This window comes from Dromaius novaehollandiae, chromosome 24 (genome assembly GCF_036370855.1).
Source record: "Dromaius novaehollandiae isolate bDroNov1 chromosome 24, bDroNov1.hap1, whole genome shotgun sequence".
Lineage (NCBI taxonomy): Eukaryota > Metazoa > Chordata > Aves > Casuariiformes > Dromaiidae > Dromaius > Dromaius novaehollandiae.
The window spans coordinates 4,349,960-4,366,480 of NC_088121.1; the positions used below are offsets into that span (position 1 = coordinate 4,349,960).

Consider the following 16,521-nt stretch of genomic DNA (forward strand, 5'->3'; position numbering starts at 1 on the left):
CATGTCTCAGCCCAATTAATTACTGCTGAAATGTAGCAGAAAGGGTAGAAGCTCTTGGCATAACTAGGGCTTGAAACAGAAGGCAAGATAAAAAGCTGCATTTCTGCCCTGAAATCAAAGTCTTCATACAAAACAGTTTTCTAGTTCTTGAAAAGGTGAATTAAAATGTGATCCAAGAAAAATATATTACACTATATTTTGCAACAGGTCTAAACTATAAAGATTATACACAATGTCAAATGCCATTTGAGGAAAGAAATCAATTCTATAGAATAATTTTAAATAAAGCATTCAAAGTATTTAAATTTCTTGAAAGTTGCTCTCTTCTGGACCATATATGGAGATATTTTTTTCAGGAAGGAAGGAACTAATTTGTTGACTGTGAGTAGAATGACAATATTTACCAATAAAATTCATATTCAGTTTGGCTGAATATTTATGTCACTTTGCAGATGAAGAGCTGAACATAGCCCTTTACAAATTTCGTAACCTGGATACCTCAAGAGAACTGCAACTTGCTGTGCATTTTTTTTTAAATTAGGTGCAATGCCTTAGAGCAAAACCAAAAATCTCAGAGAAAGACTTCTTTTAAATGCACTACTTGAGAATAAGGCTGCAGAAAGCAAAAAAAAAGGCTTCCACTGAACTTTTGATATGACAGTCCTAGAGCTTCTTGCACAAAGTGTGAACATATTCAGTACACCTTGCTAAAAAGATAAGAAAATGCAAAAGTGGGTAGACAGACATCTTTGCTTTCTGTTCTTCATTTGTGTGCAAGTCTCCATGATACATGAAATGCAGCTTCTGATGAAGAAATACGCAGAGTAGTTAAAGTGCAGAAACCACAAACAAATTGTTTGTTAACCTTAGTTTCACTTGTGGTTACATAGTGTTTTCAAAGATATATAATTTGCCTGTTAGCAGCATGGCTAAAAGAAATTCTCTAATAACTTTGGATTCTGTAAGTTATTTTATGGGAAAATGCACAAAATTGTAGTATAACAATTTATTTTGACTTAAAAGCACTACTTTGCCAATATCAAAATATTCATCTTTATGTCTTCAACAATTAACCCTCACAGCTTTTTGTTCTGTTCACTAGCTCTAAAACTTACAATGACTTCATAGCCAGGAAAAACATGTCATGCTTCTTTGTTGTGTTCTGTGGTTTACATTGCTTGGCTAATATGTCACCCAGAATTTGTTCTGCAGCTTCGTAATTTTTGTGATCCCTTCCCACCCCAGCCCATCCTTCTATCAGTTTTTCACGAAATGGAATACATGGCTGAATACATAGTGTGACAATGCAATTGGAATTATTTGTCTAACAGATTCAATACATGTAAGAGGCTGCAATTTAAATCCTATGAATAGTTTAGTAGTTGATACGATACCAAGACTTACTCTATCTCTCAATAATCAATTACTCAGTATCTTTTCACTGCAATATATGCCTGTGCAGGACAAGATGTGCCACTTTCAAGTTTATAGATGGAGGAAGGAAAGACAGAAATTAAGAGTTTTGAACTTAGATTCAACAAACCTGTTAATTTACAAGGCAGAAGAAAATTCTGCACCCTGACAGAGCTTTAAATTGTTTTGTTTGCCTAATTCAGAGTCCAGCACTTCTATGAAATAAAATTGCTGGAAAAAATTGTAGAAGTTGGCAAAAAATGGATACAATAAATATCTGTCTTTCCAGCTTTACCAGCTAGTTCCATAGTTATTGCTGCTGCATCACTATGACTAAAGCAAGGTCCTTCAAAACTAGGTTGCTGCTCATGAACACTTATTTCATCAGCACAAAGCAACAAGTAAATGAATGGAACATGCAGTTCAGGCATTCAGGCAGCTTTTTGTATCCATCTTTCCAAGCTGAAGGTGGGGGAAAAGTGGGAAATAAATGAAAGCTTCATCCTTTGTGTGGAAAAAGTGCAAGCTACTAGGCAAACTATGACATATATTGAATTATTCCATTCAGCTCTGTTTAATAAGGTTCTCATGTAACATGACCAGATATCTCTTCAAAATGATGTTGGCAGTCATTACTTGGCAGTATTTTTATATAACAGTTACATATTCTTTTGCATGCTTGGCAGAAAACGTGTCAAAATTAACATTCCTTTAGTAGACAGGGAGAATTACAAGTTGTTTCAAAACCAAAACTACTATTGCTGAATGTGACTTAATGGGAAGGTCTAACATATCAACTCTATTGTCAGCCTATGAGAAAGGAAAACAAAACACTTTTAGATGACATTATCCATTTTCTCTGTAGGGTATTTCAGGTATATTGCTGCATCCCTAGAAGTTTGTATAGCTGGAAGGAAACTGCACTGTTTCTGCTATGTTTAGGAATTATTTCAGCATCCAACAAGTTTAAGTCTTGCCTTGCTTTTGCAGTGTTTGTATTAATTAGATTTCTGTATTCAGCTTCCTGCCTTGTCTCTTTCTGCCCAACTGCCTCTAAAGCATTGTCATTTATGACTTCATGATTTGTGGCTTTTAACTATTAGCTGAGGCAGTTACCAAGGTTTCCAATAAGAGAGAAAGCAAAAGTACTCTCACTTTGCATGTTGCATAGCTAACCATCTGTAAGAACCTAAACAAGGACTTGTGTAAAATGGCTGAAACTGAAAATTAGAGGATACTCCTATTTTATACAGCAATTAACTATTACAGAATCCATGAAGACATTCTGTAAAGTTGCTAAAGGCAAGCTGGCATGTAACTTGATGCCTTTCATCCAAGGCACAGAAAATTACCATCTGCTTTCTGAAAGGATGCTTTGATACATTTCAGGAATGGGGATGAGACTAATGAGACTTTGACCAGTGACTTCTTTCAGTGAATACTGTATCTCCTTAAGAAAAAAAGCTTGGAATATTGAGTCCTGTGGCCTGTAATGCAATCTATACCCATGCTGACAACTTTTCTCAATCATCTGACCCACTACTAAGTTAATGTGTCAGTTCTTGTATGTACACTCTCATACTTAAACTGCCCCAGATTGGTCATGATCTTTAATCTACTCTGGCATTTTATCTATTAGACAGTTTGCCCTGCCAGCCAATACTTCTAAATAACATCTGAAATATCCAAGGTGTTCCCCTTCACTGGGGAGTGCTTATTTCCTATTGACAGTTTAGATGGTCTGGTTTTGATCAAAGCAATAATAGGAAGGCTTAAGCCTTTTCTCTTTCAAATCAGCATTAAATGCCAAAAGTCCACTGGTAGATTTACACTAATATTAAGGAAAAGCAGGCTTTCTGTTTTTAGAATGCAAGTTGTTTGTAATCAGACTCAGACAATGCATACTGGATGGTAAATGATATTCTGTTTGATGGGTAGTACTTGACAAGTACTGCCTGATATATGATTTTAGCAAAAATAACCAGGCTGGAAGGAACTTGAATGTCATTACTTCATGACTTACCCAAAATCTAAGACTCAATTCCAACCAGAATGGTTTTGGACCATTCATTTCTGAAAGTAAAAATCAAAATGTTGTTAGCTTTCTCTAGATTTATGATAGAACCTTAGATATTAAAGCATATTTTAGGTAATTTTGTTAAAAAAAATTTTCCCATACTGCCATGCAATAATCCTATGTGCCTTTTATGTCAGATAAATGCTGACATACAACTTTGAAATCTTGACACTGTATAAATGACAAGTGTAGGGTGTGACTTTTAAACATGTAAAAGACCTTTCAAATAATTGAAAGTTAACACATGAGAAGTGCGCACTTTTATATTTTTCTTTAGAAAGGAACCATAATTTCAGGTTATACATTTAAGATGATAAATATTATTCAGTTCATTCAGTCTAAATACCTATCTGTAACTGAGCCAAGAAGGCCTACAACCTCAAAAGCAGATTGTCCAGTGCTAAATATCAAAGACGTCTACTTCAAAAAAACCACACAGAATTAGTCTGTGGATGTAATCACTTTGAGTAGATGAATACAATACTGAATGAAAGATTCAGAAATTCCACTGTATGTAAACAAAAAGTATTTTTCCCTCCACTAACTTACTGTCAGCTGATTTATAACATCAGGGGAATCTGGCTTTCCATTTCATTTAAGCTATTTATATATGGGCATGGAAGAGAATCAGGATGCATTTATGACGTCATTATCAGTTGAACTGTTTTATAGTAGCAGAGCTTTTACTCAGCAAACTATACTACTAATAATAGAGTTGTATTTTCCCCTCCTTTAATGTTCTTTGTGTTATAAAGATGTAGCAGTATCTTTATATACAAAGATCTGTTAAAGTACAGAAAAGTAGGAAGTAGAAAAACAAATATTTACCATTCTTAATGAAACATTTATTTGTGGAGGGAGGGGGAGAAGGGGCAGGAGGAGAAGAGGGAGAAGTATTCTTTAACAGAAAAGGTCACACTCCTTTCAATACATGAAGTGTATGGCCACCTACACAGAAGCAAATTCATTTTCCCGTTTGCACCAGAGAATAGAGTTTCAGGCATCCCAGGCACATCTGGCAATTATCAGAGCTGCACAGCTTACAAAACTTTGAGGGGAAACTTCCCCTGCTCCCCCTGAAATTCTTCATCTGGACTGATGCAAATTACTCTATTTTCCCCCTGCCTTATGCATTGTCACGATTCAATGCATTCCTCCTTTGTCAGGAGCTCTTTCACATTTGCGTTTTGTTCATAGAAGACTTCCTGAGTCACAGGAAAAACAACTCAAAATTCAATACTTACAGATTTTCCTGAGTGAGCAGAAAGAGCATTAGAGACTCTTGAGGGAACAAGTTTGCTCTTCAAATTATCAAAAGGACCCAAGAGAAATGTCAAGCAAAAAATAAATCAAGAAACAACAAAAACTTAGTTCCCTCTGTCCTTTACAGCATTCGAGAGATGGACTGTTTCTGAAAAAACAAAGCAAAGGAAGTAACAAGGAAACAGATTTGCACAACAGGATTTCCTCTAAAGAGGCTTATATCGCAGCCACTGAAACAGGGTAGTTTAATGGCTATCCTCCTTACAGGCTTATTGAGCTTTAGGTTTTTGTCATTTATTAAGCAGGCCCTGAGGGCTTGCATTTTCCTCTCCTAAGCAAGCAGTTGATAATTTTAAATGCCTTTCTCATACCCAGGAAAATTGCAATACACTTCAGAAGGCATGAATGTAGCTGCAGAAAGAGTAGAGAGCCTGGCTTCTGCTTTTATCATTTTCATGAAAGTAACTATTCCCCATAGTTTAAGAATAGCAGCACATGACCCCCAGCCTCACATGTCTGTGCTGTAGATCTCACCATTAAAGCCCAGGGCAACTTTCTTTCAGCTGTTCTCACAGCTAGAAGATTAACAGAATTTGTCTAGTAAAAGCTATTACCTCTTCTTATAAAACCTTGCTTTTGAGTTCCCAGCCTTTTCCACAAATTCAGCTTTAAGCTGTTGTCTTTAATAATAAGGGAAATCCATTACTAGCATAAAAGCTTACATTTTGATTTAAATTAGTTTAGCTTGTGGCAAGAGAGGCTCATAAAAATAAGCTGTTCACCAAGGTTAGCTACCCAATACCCATACTAGATGGGAAATACTTTTTGAAGAATTAGCCATAACAACATTGTACTATCTTCCAGAAAACTGTGCCCTGTAACATAGCTTTCATAAAGAGAATTCACCACTAATCTCCAGGCTGCAAATCAGACCCTGACATGTAACACATTAACAGATGTCAAAAAACAACTACAACTCACTTTCTTCAAGTTCATCTTCTGACACTCCCTATTAGCACTACTCCCTCAGGGATCAGAGAAACACCAACCCTACCACCACCAATTTCTAAGCTTTGGGCTTTCTAATTTATACTCCACTCCTAGCTCCTCCTAAATTAACACCTACTTAACAGGCACACCTGCAGGAGTTTGCTCATCTGATCTCTGCTCTGGAATGTTTTTAACCCTATGTTGGCCTTATAATAAGCAAAAGATACAATGTTTTATCTTCTTTTTCCCTTTTCTTTTATTTAACAGCTAATAAATCTGTCACTTCATATCTCCAGTTTTCTGGGTCCAGAGGCAATTTGTCATCCCCACATGCAGCAGTATTTAAATATTGCTTTGTTGACAGTAAATACAAATAAGTGAGTAAAATAAATAAAAAAGTTGTTCAGTGAATTTCTGAATGTTCATAAAGACTATGCAAGGAAAAGTAATAAACTAGATCCATGGAAAGGCATAAGCAAGAATATGGCAAATCAAGGAACTCATTTGCCAATTTATGAAAATGTGAATGCTCACCACAGTGTGATTTTTAACATTTTGTCTTGAGAAGTCAGCATGGGATGAGTGATCAGGAATGTATGTTCTAATCATGGTTCTGATACGCTCACCTGTGCCATAGCTCCACAGCACAGAGGTCTCACAGGCCTTGGCACTGCATGCAGTTTCTGCCAGCTGCTTGTTCCAGTTATACACTGTTTGCCAATGCAGCTATCATGGATGCTGGGAACTCCAAATCCCTAGACTAACCTGTCTTTTGTTCCCTAACATGTATTCCTTCACCACCATCTGGGGGTGTGGTAGAGATGAGGCCGTGTATGTTTATCCAGGGCTTTAAAGCCAGCAAGCTACGTATATCCCAGCAGAGACAGGAAGTGAACAGAGGAACCAGAAATTTTCCTGACATCTACTTATGGTTGTACAATCTGTATTATATAATTTTTGCCACTAGGATGTGACATTTGTGATGTCCCGCTTGTTGAGGCTATCCCATTCACAATGGCACATTGAATAGCAGTACTTTAATCTACCTCAGCACCAAGTCAGCAGCATTAGTTTAAAGAGGTCTCTTGTAACAGGCGACATTTTGTTATAAACAAATAAGCTTGAAGAATAGTGTTGATTTTTTGTTTCTTCGAGGTGGGTCCTTGGGGGTGGGGGGGAAGAGTGGGGTCAAAAGCTCTGAATCAAAGTGCTCCATACAAAAAATAATATCCAAACAAAACATGTTTGGAGCCTATCATGTGTTTGATCTCTGAGATTATGCATTAAATAGCTTTTCTTTTCCTTTCTATTTCACTGTAAATGCTGCCGGACGTGCCAAGGCTTTCTGTGTGTCTTAGAGCTCACCACCTTTGAGCACTACAGTTAACAAAATAAAAACTGCTGCACTTTATGTGTTACTAATAATAAGACCAAGTAGGATGTTCTGTCGTTTAAAGAAAACCCATGGAGATGACCTATCTCTCTTAAAAATGCTTCATTTATCCTTTCTGAAGTGACTCAGTTTGTTAGTGGCTCAGCACCATCTATCCCACTGATCAGGCATCAAGATCTTATTTTTATGACATTGCAGTCTGTTTCCAGGACTGTAATTCTCTCATCAACTCAGCATTGTGATTGTACTGCATTTGAAACATGAAGGAGTATGTACTGTTGGGTGAGGAAGGCAGGTGTATGTCATTTGTATTGTTTCAAGAACATGTAAAATAAACATGAATGATGTTCAAAATAAAAAGAAGCATATAGCGAAGACTTGTTACAATATCTTTTTTGCTGAATTCTTAATTACAGAAGGTATCAAAAAAGCAAGACAGAGAGAAATCTTTCTTCGCTTTTGAGAAACCAAAGCCCCATGTTTCTCCCCTCCTATCAGAAATACCAGATCTCTCAGTATATAACTTTTCTTCCATAAAAAGTGTAAAGAAGTTAATGGGATTAGTCATTCATGTATCAGTTATGCATTTGAGTATTCATTTGAAGTATTAGTTTTAATCTAAATTACAACCCTGAAAGTTACCTTTGGATATTATCCACATCTTTTACCAGTCACTGAAGAAAAAGTGCAGAATCTGGTTCTAGAGCTTTTAAACTTTTGTGTTTACTTTACAGTTTTATCTGTAGAAAGAAGTAGAGCAGAGCCCATGAGGTGCTAGACAGTGCTAATAAAGCAGCCCTTTAGCCTAGCCAGTATGCCCAGTACTGAAGTCATGGACCAGTCTTTTCAGCAGTAGAGACACACTTCCCAGAAGTGTCTAACACATGGCATGGAGGACTGAGAAAGTACACCAGACTTTTCATACTTATTTTCTTTAAGCCTAATTCTATGCTACACAGCTTCTACTTACACTGAGCTCAGTGGAGAATTAAGATACTTAGCAGCTTCCAGGAACAGACCTTTGGCTCTAAGAAAAAAAGCAGCATATCATGCACTGCCACTCAAGGGTGTGGGGAGAGCACGACAGAGAAATAGGTAGAGAGCTGAGGGATATGCTTGATCTTGGAGATTGCTGAGAAGGTTTATCAGTGTGATCCTTTCCGAGTCTGTGGACTCCTGCAGGGTGAAGAAGGCAAAAGGAGTTAACTGAGACGGTACTATTTATAACCTGAAAAGATTAGTATTAGTAGAGAAACCAGAGATCTCAGGGTGTGAGCACTTACCACAGACACCACAGAGAAACCTGTCCCTCATCACCATCAACATCAGAATACATTTGGTCTGGTGGGAAGGTACACACTGGAATCGAGGTCTTGTATACCAGAAAATGTTCCAGGCCAGATGCATTAGCATCCCAGCACCTTCTTTCTGATAGGATGTGCTCTGATGGGTGTGAGGGGTGAGACATCAGTTCTGCTGTGTAGATGCAACTCACATTGAGCATAGTTCAAATGTGGAAGGGGAGAATTTAGCCAGCAGAGGGCAGGTGGCTTGTGATATAAGAAGTCACTGGAGAAGCAAGGTGGCCCTGCAGACATTCACTCCTCATCTCTGACATCACAACCATTTCCCAAGTTCATCATGTCACTGCACAGGGCCCGGAAGTGAGTAACACTTCAGGAACATGGCCTCTGTGGAACAATCACGAGAGCAATTAATAATGTGTTGGTGAGAACTTAACATTGCCCGCCCCCTTGCTTCTATTGCTAACTCTTCCAGTCCTGTTTCTCTCATCAGCAAGCTACTATGACTGTAGCTGCCTCTTGACTTATTCTAGAGCTTGCAGCAATAGCTATCTTGCCAGTTCATGGGAAGAGCATCTTGTTCATGCTTCAAGAGAGCAACTACTTTGGTTCCCATGAACTTTACATATACTATATTCCAAACCCAGTTGCACTTAAACCACTTACAACATCAAAAGGAGCAGGCATTGCAGTCCTTGGGCACATCTTACTACCTCCAAACCAATGATTTGTTAGATCATAGTTTGGCCGTTGGTCTAAGTCACTTACTCCTTCAGAAATAATGGGATAGGGAAAAGACCTGATTTTATATCCAGGGAATGACTGCTATTCCTGCTATTTGAGAATCTAGCCATGAGTGGCTGAATCATACAGCCTCAAGCTGCTGAAGAGTAATAGTCACAAGAGTTATTGAGTATCTGGAAAATTGCTGTGTTGCATCTATACCTTATAATGATTATCTAATCATGGTGTTTTCCTGGTGACTACAGGAAATGAGGAACAGTGCAAAGTTAGGTGCCAGGTAGATCCAGAGTTTCAGTGAGATAAATTGCAGAGGCACGTGGTTCCAGAACTTGGATTTGGCCTGGTCTATAAAGATGGGCATCATGCACAGGACAGAATGTGTGGTTCTATCTAACAGGAGCAGTTTCTCTCTACATGTGTATCAAGCTACCTTAGTGGACATGTGCTGGTCATGCACAACTTTGATGGAGTTTCCCAATCCACCTCTTGTTTAAAATCTTCTCCCACTGCTCTGGCAAATCACTCCACTATGTTAAGGAACACAGCTTGTCCTGGAATCTGTCCCTGCACAGAGGTTACAGCAGCATTTTTCATTGCTATCTGGGCTTTCCATACTCCACAAAACTTCCCTAAATGTAAAATGAGATAACACCTTTGATAAACATGATTATTGGAAGGCTCTTCATCATACCTGTGAAGGGTCTTGAGACTGTCTATTAGAAAGAGCTAGAGAGGGACAAACGTAATTGTATTAGGAGTATCCCATAGGGAGTTCACGGCTAGCATATCTGATGACTTACCAAGACTCTTTCCTGACAGTGCATAATATATGCTTCAGAATTTAAGTACTCCAGTCTAAGCCTGGTGCAAACTACTGCAACAATGATAAGACTTTAGAGTGAACACCTGGTTAGGCAGCTAGTTGCACGTGAAACCAGACAAATAAAAGAGCTCCATGAGTTAGCATGGGAAACATCACTTAATGATGCTGTTTACCACCCTAGAGCATTAGTTGCATAGAGCACCAGGCCTCCTGAGTCTGAGGAACACTAGGATCAGAAAGTGATGTTAGCCAGAAGCCAAGGAATTTTTTGCAGGAAAACTCAGTCACTACTGTGTCTGTCCATGTCTTTTCTATCTGATTAACAGATGAGCATATCAGCTACTTAGCTGGACCTGTGCCAAAATTCACAGAAGCTGAGGCAAGAGGGGGATGTTTTCACTGGCTTTCAGTAGCTTAGGAGCAGGTGCATGAACTTAAGGGCTAATAGAAAACATAATTGACATAATCTTCCATAAATGTGGACATTTAATGCTATGCAGACTTCCTGTTCCATGCTGTGCAAGGGTGTTTGGCTGAGTTAGGTTTGTTCTTGCCTAGTTAAAACAAGCTTATCTATCCTTAGTCATACCCTTCTTCTTTCCCACAAAGTAAGGTGTAGCTCCATGAACCTAGCAGAAATGTCTCTTCTATTCAAGAATAACACACTGTACTTGGAGTTTTGTCCTGCAAAGGTTGAGTCCGGGCAGCTGGATACCTCCGTGATTCTACAGCAACTGCTTTCTCAGGTTCTACCAACATGTTGCAGGCATTCATGCAGCATGAGAAGCTGTATGAAGGCCCTTTGAGGCTTCACACAGGGCCTTGGGCGGTAGCCTGACAAATTAGGAAAGAAGCTATGAACAGTAGCCAAAACATAAACAAGAGGTAGCATACCCAGAAACTGGCTAGCTTTGGATGAAAAGAGAGAGGGATCAGAGTAAGCATGTTGCTCATTGCATGGTGTTTCTTTTCAGCCATCTTTATTTGGCGGTTTTAGTTTATCTACTGTGGTGAACTGCAGGAATAATGAAAAGAATTAGGCTTTAAGGGAACCAGCTAAGAAAAAACCCTAAAGCCATAATCAGTGGTCTGTTTTTATTACTCTGTGCTATATTTGCTTATTTAAGCACTAAGGAGCCTGTCTTGCAACTTATTAAATGGTCATGTTCTCAACCAGTTGGTAGCTGCTGTTGGAAATAGCCTTTTTCATTATAAACTTTCCTGACCCCCCCCCCCCAAAAAAAGAATACATACCCTTTAGAAAATTTCATCACTTCACCTGCAGTCCTGGATGAGATGACAAAGGCTATTGATGCCAGTAAAATAAGGAGATGTGATGATGGGTGTCCTGCAATAATTGAAAGCTTCAGTGTTTCAATTGCAGTAGCTTGCTGCAGGTGGGATCCTGCTTAGTTAGGTCCCTCATCTGAGCCACTGTGACCAGCCCTATGCGCTAGATAATTTCCATCCCACACAGGTTCCCATCTAAATTATCATTCCAATTTCTTTTTTATTTATTTTGCAGATGAGAAACAGAGGCTCATGGAACTTAATTGTTTTGCCCAAGGTCACACTGTTTGTAGCAGAGATACATATCTCCTATGTCTCAGCCTAGTGTTCCAGCCACATAATCTTCATTGCTGCATGGCTTAGCAAAAGTCAATTTAGAACAAGTATTTTCAGACTGCTGTTTGTACACCCCCACATTTGTACACAGAGAATGGCTTTCAGAAGCACCTGAGGTGTGCATGTGTATTGCAAGCTCAAGGGAATAACAGTGTTAATGAAGTAACTGTTTCTACTTAGTACCACTGCATCTTTAAGTGCAAACATGATAATATGTGCTCCCTCAGCTGGCAGCTCCCAATCCTCTGGCATCCACCCAAGACCAGCTGCAGCTCCTGACATGCTCAGTATATTCCTCTAAGCAGAAGACAAAAATAACTGTGAAACTGCCTCCCACTCACTCCTGGAAGCAAAGCCCTGATCATCATCCCAGTATGGTGATGTCTCGGCACACTCAGTGTCTTGCATACCTAGAGTACCCTTGCCAAGGTAGGTATGTGCAGGCATGTGTGAAACAGGCCCAGTTTCCCCCAGCATTCAGCTTCTGGATTGAATTCACCCAGTTCCATATGTTAGTCACATTGAGGCCAGTGGGAAAGCAAGATCAGAAAAACTGAAGCTTTGAAATGGCAGTCATGTCCAGTAGTCTGCAATGGTGCTGTGGCTGGTACTGCAGTTTAACAGGCCTAGTCTTGTCAGTGGATAAAGAGTTTAAAATGTGCATGTGTCTTTTTCTTTAGAACATGAAAGAGGGCAAGATTATCAAAAAGTGAATCAGTGTTGTTCCACTGACTACATCACAAGAGGATCTCAGCTATACCCAAACTAAGGACTGTTGTTTCTCAGCATTAGCTATGAACTGGCTCTGTTACTGAAACATGGTTAATTTTGAGCCAAATTTGACAAAGTACTTATGCAAGTGACTAAGTGAGCAGGACTTCTAAAAATCTGATTTACATCCATTCATCAAATATCCTGCTTTGTCAGCTGTAGACACCATTTGCCCCCATCCTCTTTCATGCCTGAAAAGCAGTATAAATAAATGGGGGAGTACAATATGCTGGCATTGGATGCTCGGTGTAGTGTATGGATTGCTATTGTTCCTAAGCAGTATGTACAGTCCATTGAGAGAGAGACAGCATTGAGATGCAGATCTGCGAAAGTTTTCTTTTAACCTGCGCTCTCCATTGATGTGTTTGTGTTCCAGAGAAACCCCTGGCACTCATCTGAATTTGCTTGAGGAACAATGCTCTAGAGCAGATACTTCTAGCTGTAGAAGCATCAGATAAACCTAGTTTTAATTCTAAAACGAATTTAAAACTTTGCTAATTTCAACACACTTCTATTATTCCTAAAAGCCTACTTTGGGATTTCAGCTGTCTAAAACTGAACAGCACTACTTGAAGTAAGGGAATTCAACAGCCAAAGCAAGATGTATCCAATTACCACTCAAGTCTATGGGATTTAGACACTTCCCTGTCCCAACGGACTAACATGGTTCCACACATGTTTATAGTGAAGTTTTTCAACAATTCATTAAGAAAGGACTTCCTGATATCGCCCTGAAAAAATCCACACACCATCCTGTGTCTTTTTTTGAGAAATGGGACAATGAAAGGTATTTTTATTTGCCGCAGATAAAAACTAAGTTAAACATTGAATGTTTGTCCATTGCTGTTATTTTCCACATCTGTTTCCTTATCTGCATGTGAGTATATATATTTTTATTTCATTTTTGTGGACCATGGTCTGATGTCCTGTGAACCATTAGAAATTTACAGGTCGAATCATGTTTTTCTATGTCAAATACTACCAAAAGCTGTAAAGAATGAAATTTCTTCTCTGTAACAATCCATACAGGGTTAATTTGAACAATTCAATAGGATCTTGAAGCAGACATGATTGTACAGAGTGGCTCAGTTGATTTATAAATGGCTTTCAGGCTTTCCAACTTTTACTGGAGTTTTCTATTACAACATTTTTTTTTTAAACAGTCACAAGAAAGCAGACTGTCAGAATCTTGTTTCTGTTACTAATCTAGAGCATTTTCAAATTATTTGTCCCTACTGAAGAAGTAGAGAAAACTGCCATTTTTAGATATTCTGAAATTTTTCTTCAGAACATTTGCTGCCCTGTGAAAATGTGGCCAGTATATTTGCACAGAGCATTTAAAACTGGACTAGCTTTTAAAGAATAATTTAAAATAGTTTTAAACTAGGTAAAGAACTGTTAGACCTTACCAGAAAGCAGAAGGTATTGCCCAGGCCTGAGAAGACAAACAAATAAACATTTCTCATCAACACTTCCATACAGCGTACAATACAAGCGTGTGTTTTCTGTAGTGCTATTCCTTATCAGTAGCATTCCAGCCTGCCCTGTTTGTCATAGAAACCAGCCCAGAGTGGAAGTGCACTTGCAGCCAATGGAATGATTCAGTGGTAATTGGGAAAGACTGGTGGGGCAGGTAAGTCACCTCTAGACAGGAAGGTATAAAAGATACTTGAATTACAGTGGCAGGGCCACTTTTACACAGGGAGCTGTTAGAGGTTACTTGTCTTGCTAGACCTACTGTGCTTGGAAACAAATCAGAAAGCTACTGGGGAGCTTGAATGGCAGAAGAAGGCTTATGAATACAAAAGAGCCCGAGCTTAAGACTATCTTCTGGAGAGAAGAGTCTTCAGGGTAAAAATCAAGAGCCCAGAACATGCTTTTCTCCTTCTAAACTGCACTCTGAACAGGTATTTATAGACTTTAATATGCTATACACCTCTTAACTTGCTGGATATTCAGTTGCTCTGAGTTAAAGATACCATTAGGGAATCATATTACAGAATGCTGTTGGCCACTGTCTTAACTGTGTGTTTTCTTTGATTTTTATGGCGTAGAAAGCAACTTTCTAGAACTTGCATGGAAGTAAAACTACTTAATATATTGTCTAGCAGAGTTAAATAAGCATATAGTTTTGAATATGAGTTAATGTATCTCTCCTGAATGGTTTTGTTATTTACTGAAGTTCCCAAAGTTTCTGGAAAGCCCAGATTGTCAGTGAGGTAAATAAATGCAGGTTCTATGGAAGTGCAATGAGACTGTGGAGGTCTGACTGATGGAAGATATTGCTCTGTATTAAAAATCACATGCTCATATAGCACTAAAAAAAGCCTGAGCCCCCAAAACAAATAATTCTGTTCAGCTTCCAAACTGCACATCTTCATTTAGGACTCTAGCTTTAATAACTGGATATGCTTTAGTAGTAGAACAGCAGTGTCCAGGAGAAGTCTAGGTCCCTGTGTTAGCTGCGGCGCAAACCCAAATTAGCCTTCTGAGCACCAGTGTTAAGGTAACACGCAAAAAGGCACAAGAAGCAGGCAGAAGCTGACTTGTCAATGTGGCAGAGTATGAATTAGAACTGTTTTTCTCATGTCTCCGGTCTGTCTCCCCCTCTTCATATCTTCTCAGTTTAAGTCAACTACCTATGTCAAATTGTTCATGTCTGATGAAGGTGCCATATAATACCCAAAATGTTGATAAAAATGGGCAGACTCTAAATTCATTAAAACTAACAAGCATGTAAAGCGTCATGACCATCTCCAGCAAAGGGAGACATGTTCCAAATCAATGTAGGCCAAAGCTTGTATCTTCATGGAATAACAACTGTTGTGGCTAAACTTCAAGTTTACAATCAAGACACTGCTGTTGCTTTAGCTGTAATGTTACAAACACTAGTAAAAAAAAAAAAAAAAAAAATCCTACAGAACATCTTTTTTCAAATAGGTTAGGAACTTAAAATTTGCAGAAGCAAAGGCTCTCTTTTTCTGGAGTTACCTTCTGGCACTGGTTTTGTTGCTAGTCATTTCGAACAAGTGCTCCAAGCTGAGGGACTGCACAGAACAAGGCATGTTCTTAGGTGACAAAGTTATGTAAAACAACACATTTAGCAGAAAAACCAAACGGGAGCTTTCCCTCATATCTGTGCCAATGTGCACTTGAACTTGTAATTCATCAGCATCTGCCAGATAGTGCTAAAACATGCACGGTGGTCTGTAGCCAGAAAAAAACACATGAAACAAACATTACAGCTTGCTGGAAAGTATAGAGAGTTTGTGGCTGTGACTGAAACTCTAACTTGCAGATAGGCTTCACAAAAAATTCTCCATTTATAATGAGAGAGGAAAAAGAAGGCAGTACTTAAACCAATAGGCAAGTTCTGGTCACTTTAACTATAGACAGCCAAGATTTGTCTCATAAGTGTAGTCTGGGTACTTATCAGCTCTGGCTATATTAGCTCTGATGGGAGAGGGGAGAATACTTCATTCTCAAATAGTGGAGACTTTTTTGTGCAATGTGAGCAATTTTTTTTTTTTTTTTGATACCCTAAATTAGCCATTTTTGATAGAACATAAAATCTCTAGCCAATGCTGGTGAGCCATTGCTGGACTGACTGGAGACCTATAATTACAATAGTATTGGCTTCTGGCTTGTCATTGGTAAATCTCCCAAAGCAAAGAATCAAGCCAAGCCAGTTCAGTGACATATCCTAAAGAAATGCTCCCCAGGCATGCAGCATCCTGGCCATTGCTGGGGATTTCCTTCAGCTAAACACTTGTTTTCAGCTAAAAATAAGTGCTCAATATCTGAAAAGACAGGATGACTGCTATGAATGCATGCGAAGCTGCATTTCTAGCCTAAGCTAATTGGAATTCAAGGTAACACAGTGCTGCAAAGGCTGGAGTAACTCAGTTGTAAACCAATTTGCTGGAACTGACATATTAGCCATTCAGCTCAAGGCTCCTACTTGCACACCATCACAAAGCAGAAAGCACGTGGCAGCACACAGCAAGGCTTGGGCCATGCTGGCACTCCGCCAGGGCTGAGGACAAGGAAGAGTTGTGCTTCCCTAGGGAAACCAGAGCAACAAGGAAATAGTGGAGAATTCCCCTTGCTCTGGTAC

General features: G+C 38.9%; 1 long non-coding RNA gene across 2 annotated transcripts; it reads right to left on the reverse strand.

Annotated features, from left to right (window-relative positions):
* Window positions 1-2,549: 2,549 nt before the first annotated feature.
* On the reverse strand, window positions 2,550-13,981 carry LOC112983484 (uncharacterized). 2 transcript variants are annotated; one of them, XR_010392836.1, is made up of 4 exons: window positions 13,814-13,981; window positions 11,262-11,355; window positions 4,735-8,312; window positions 2,550-3,486 (listed from the first exon to the last, which is right to left on the reverse strand). It is a non-coding gene; the product is annotated as an uncharacterized LOC112983484 (long non-coding RNA). The 2 variants fall into 2 exon arrangements; XR_003259236.2 differs by lacking the exon at window positions 2,550-3,486 and having other exon boundaries at window positions 3,721-8,312.
* Between the last annotated feature and the right edge of the window lie 2,540 nt (window positions 13,982-16,521).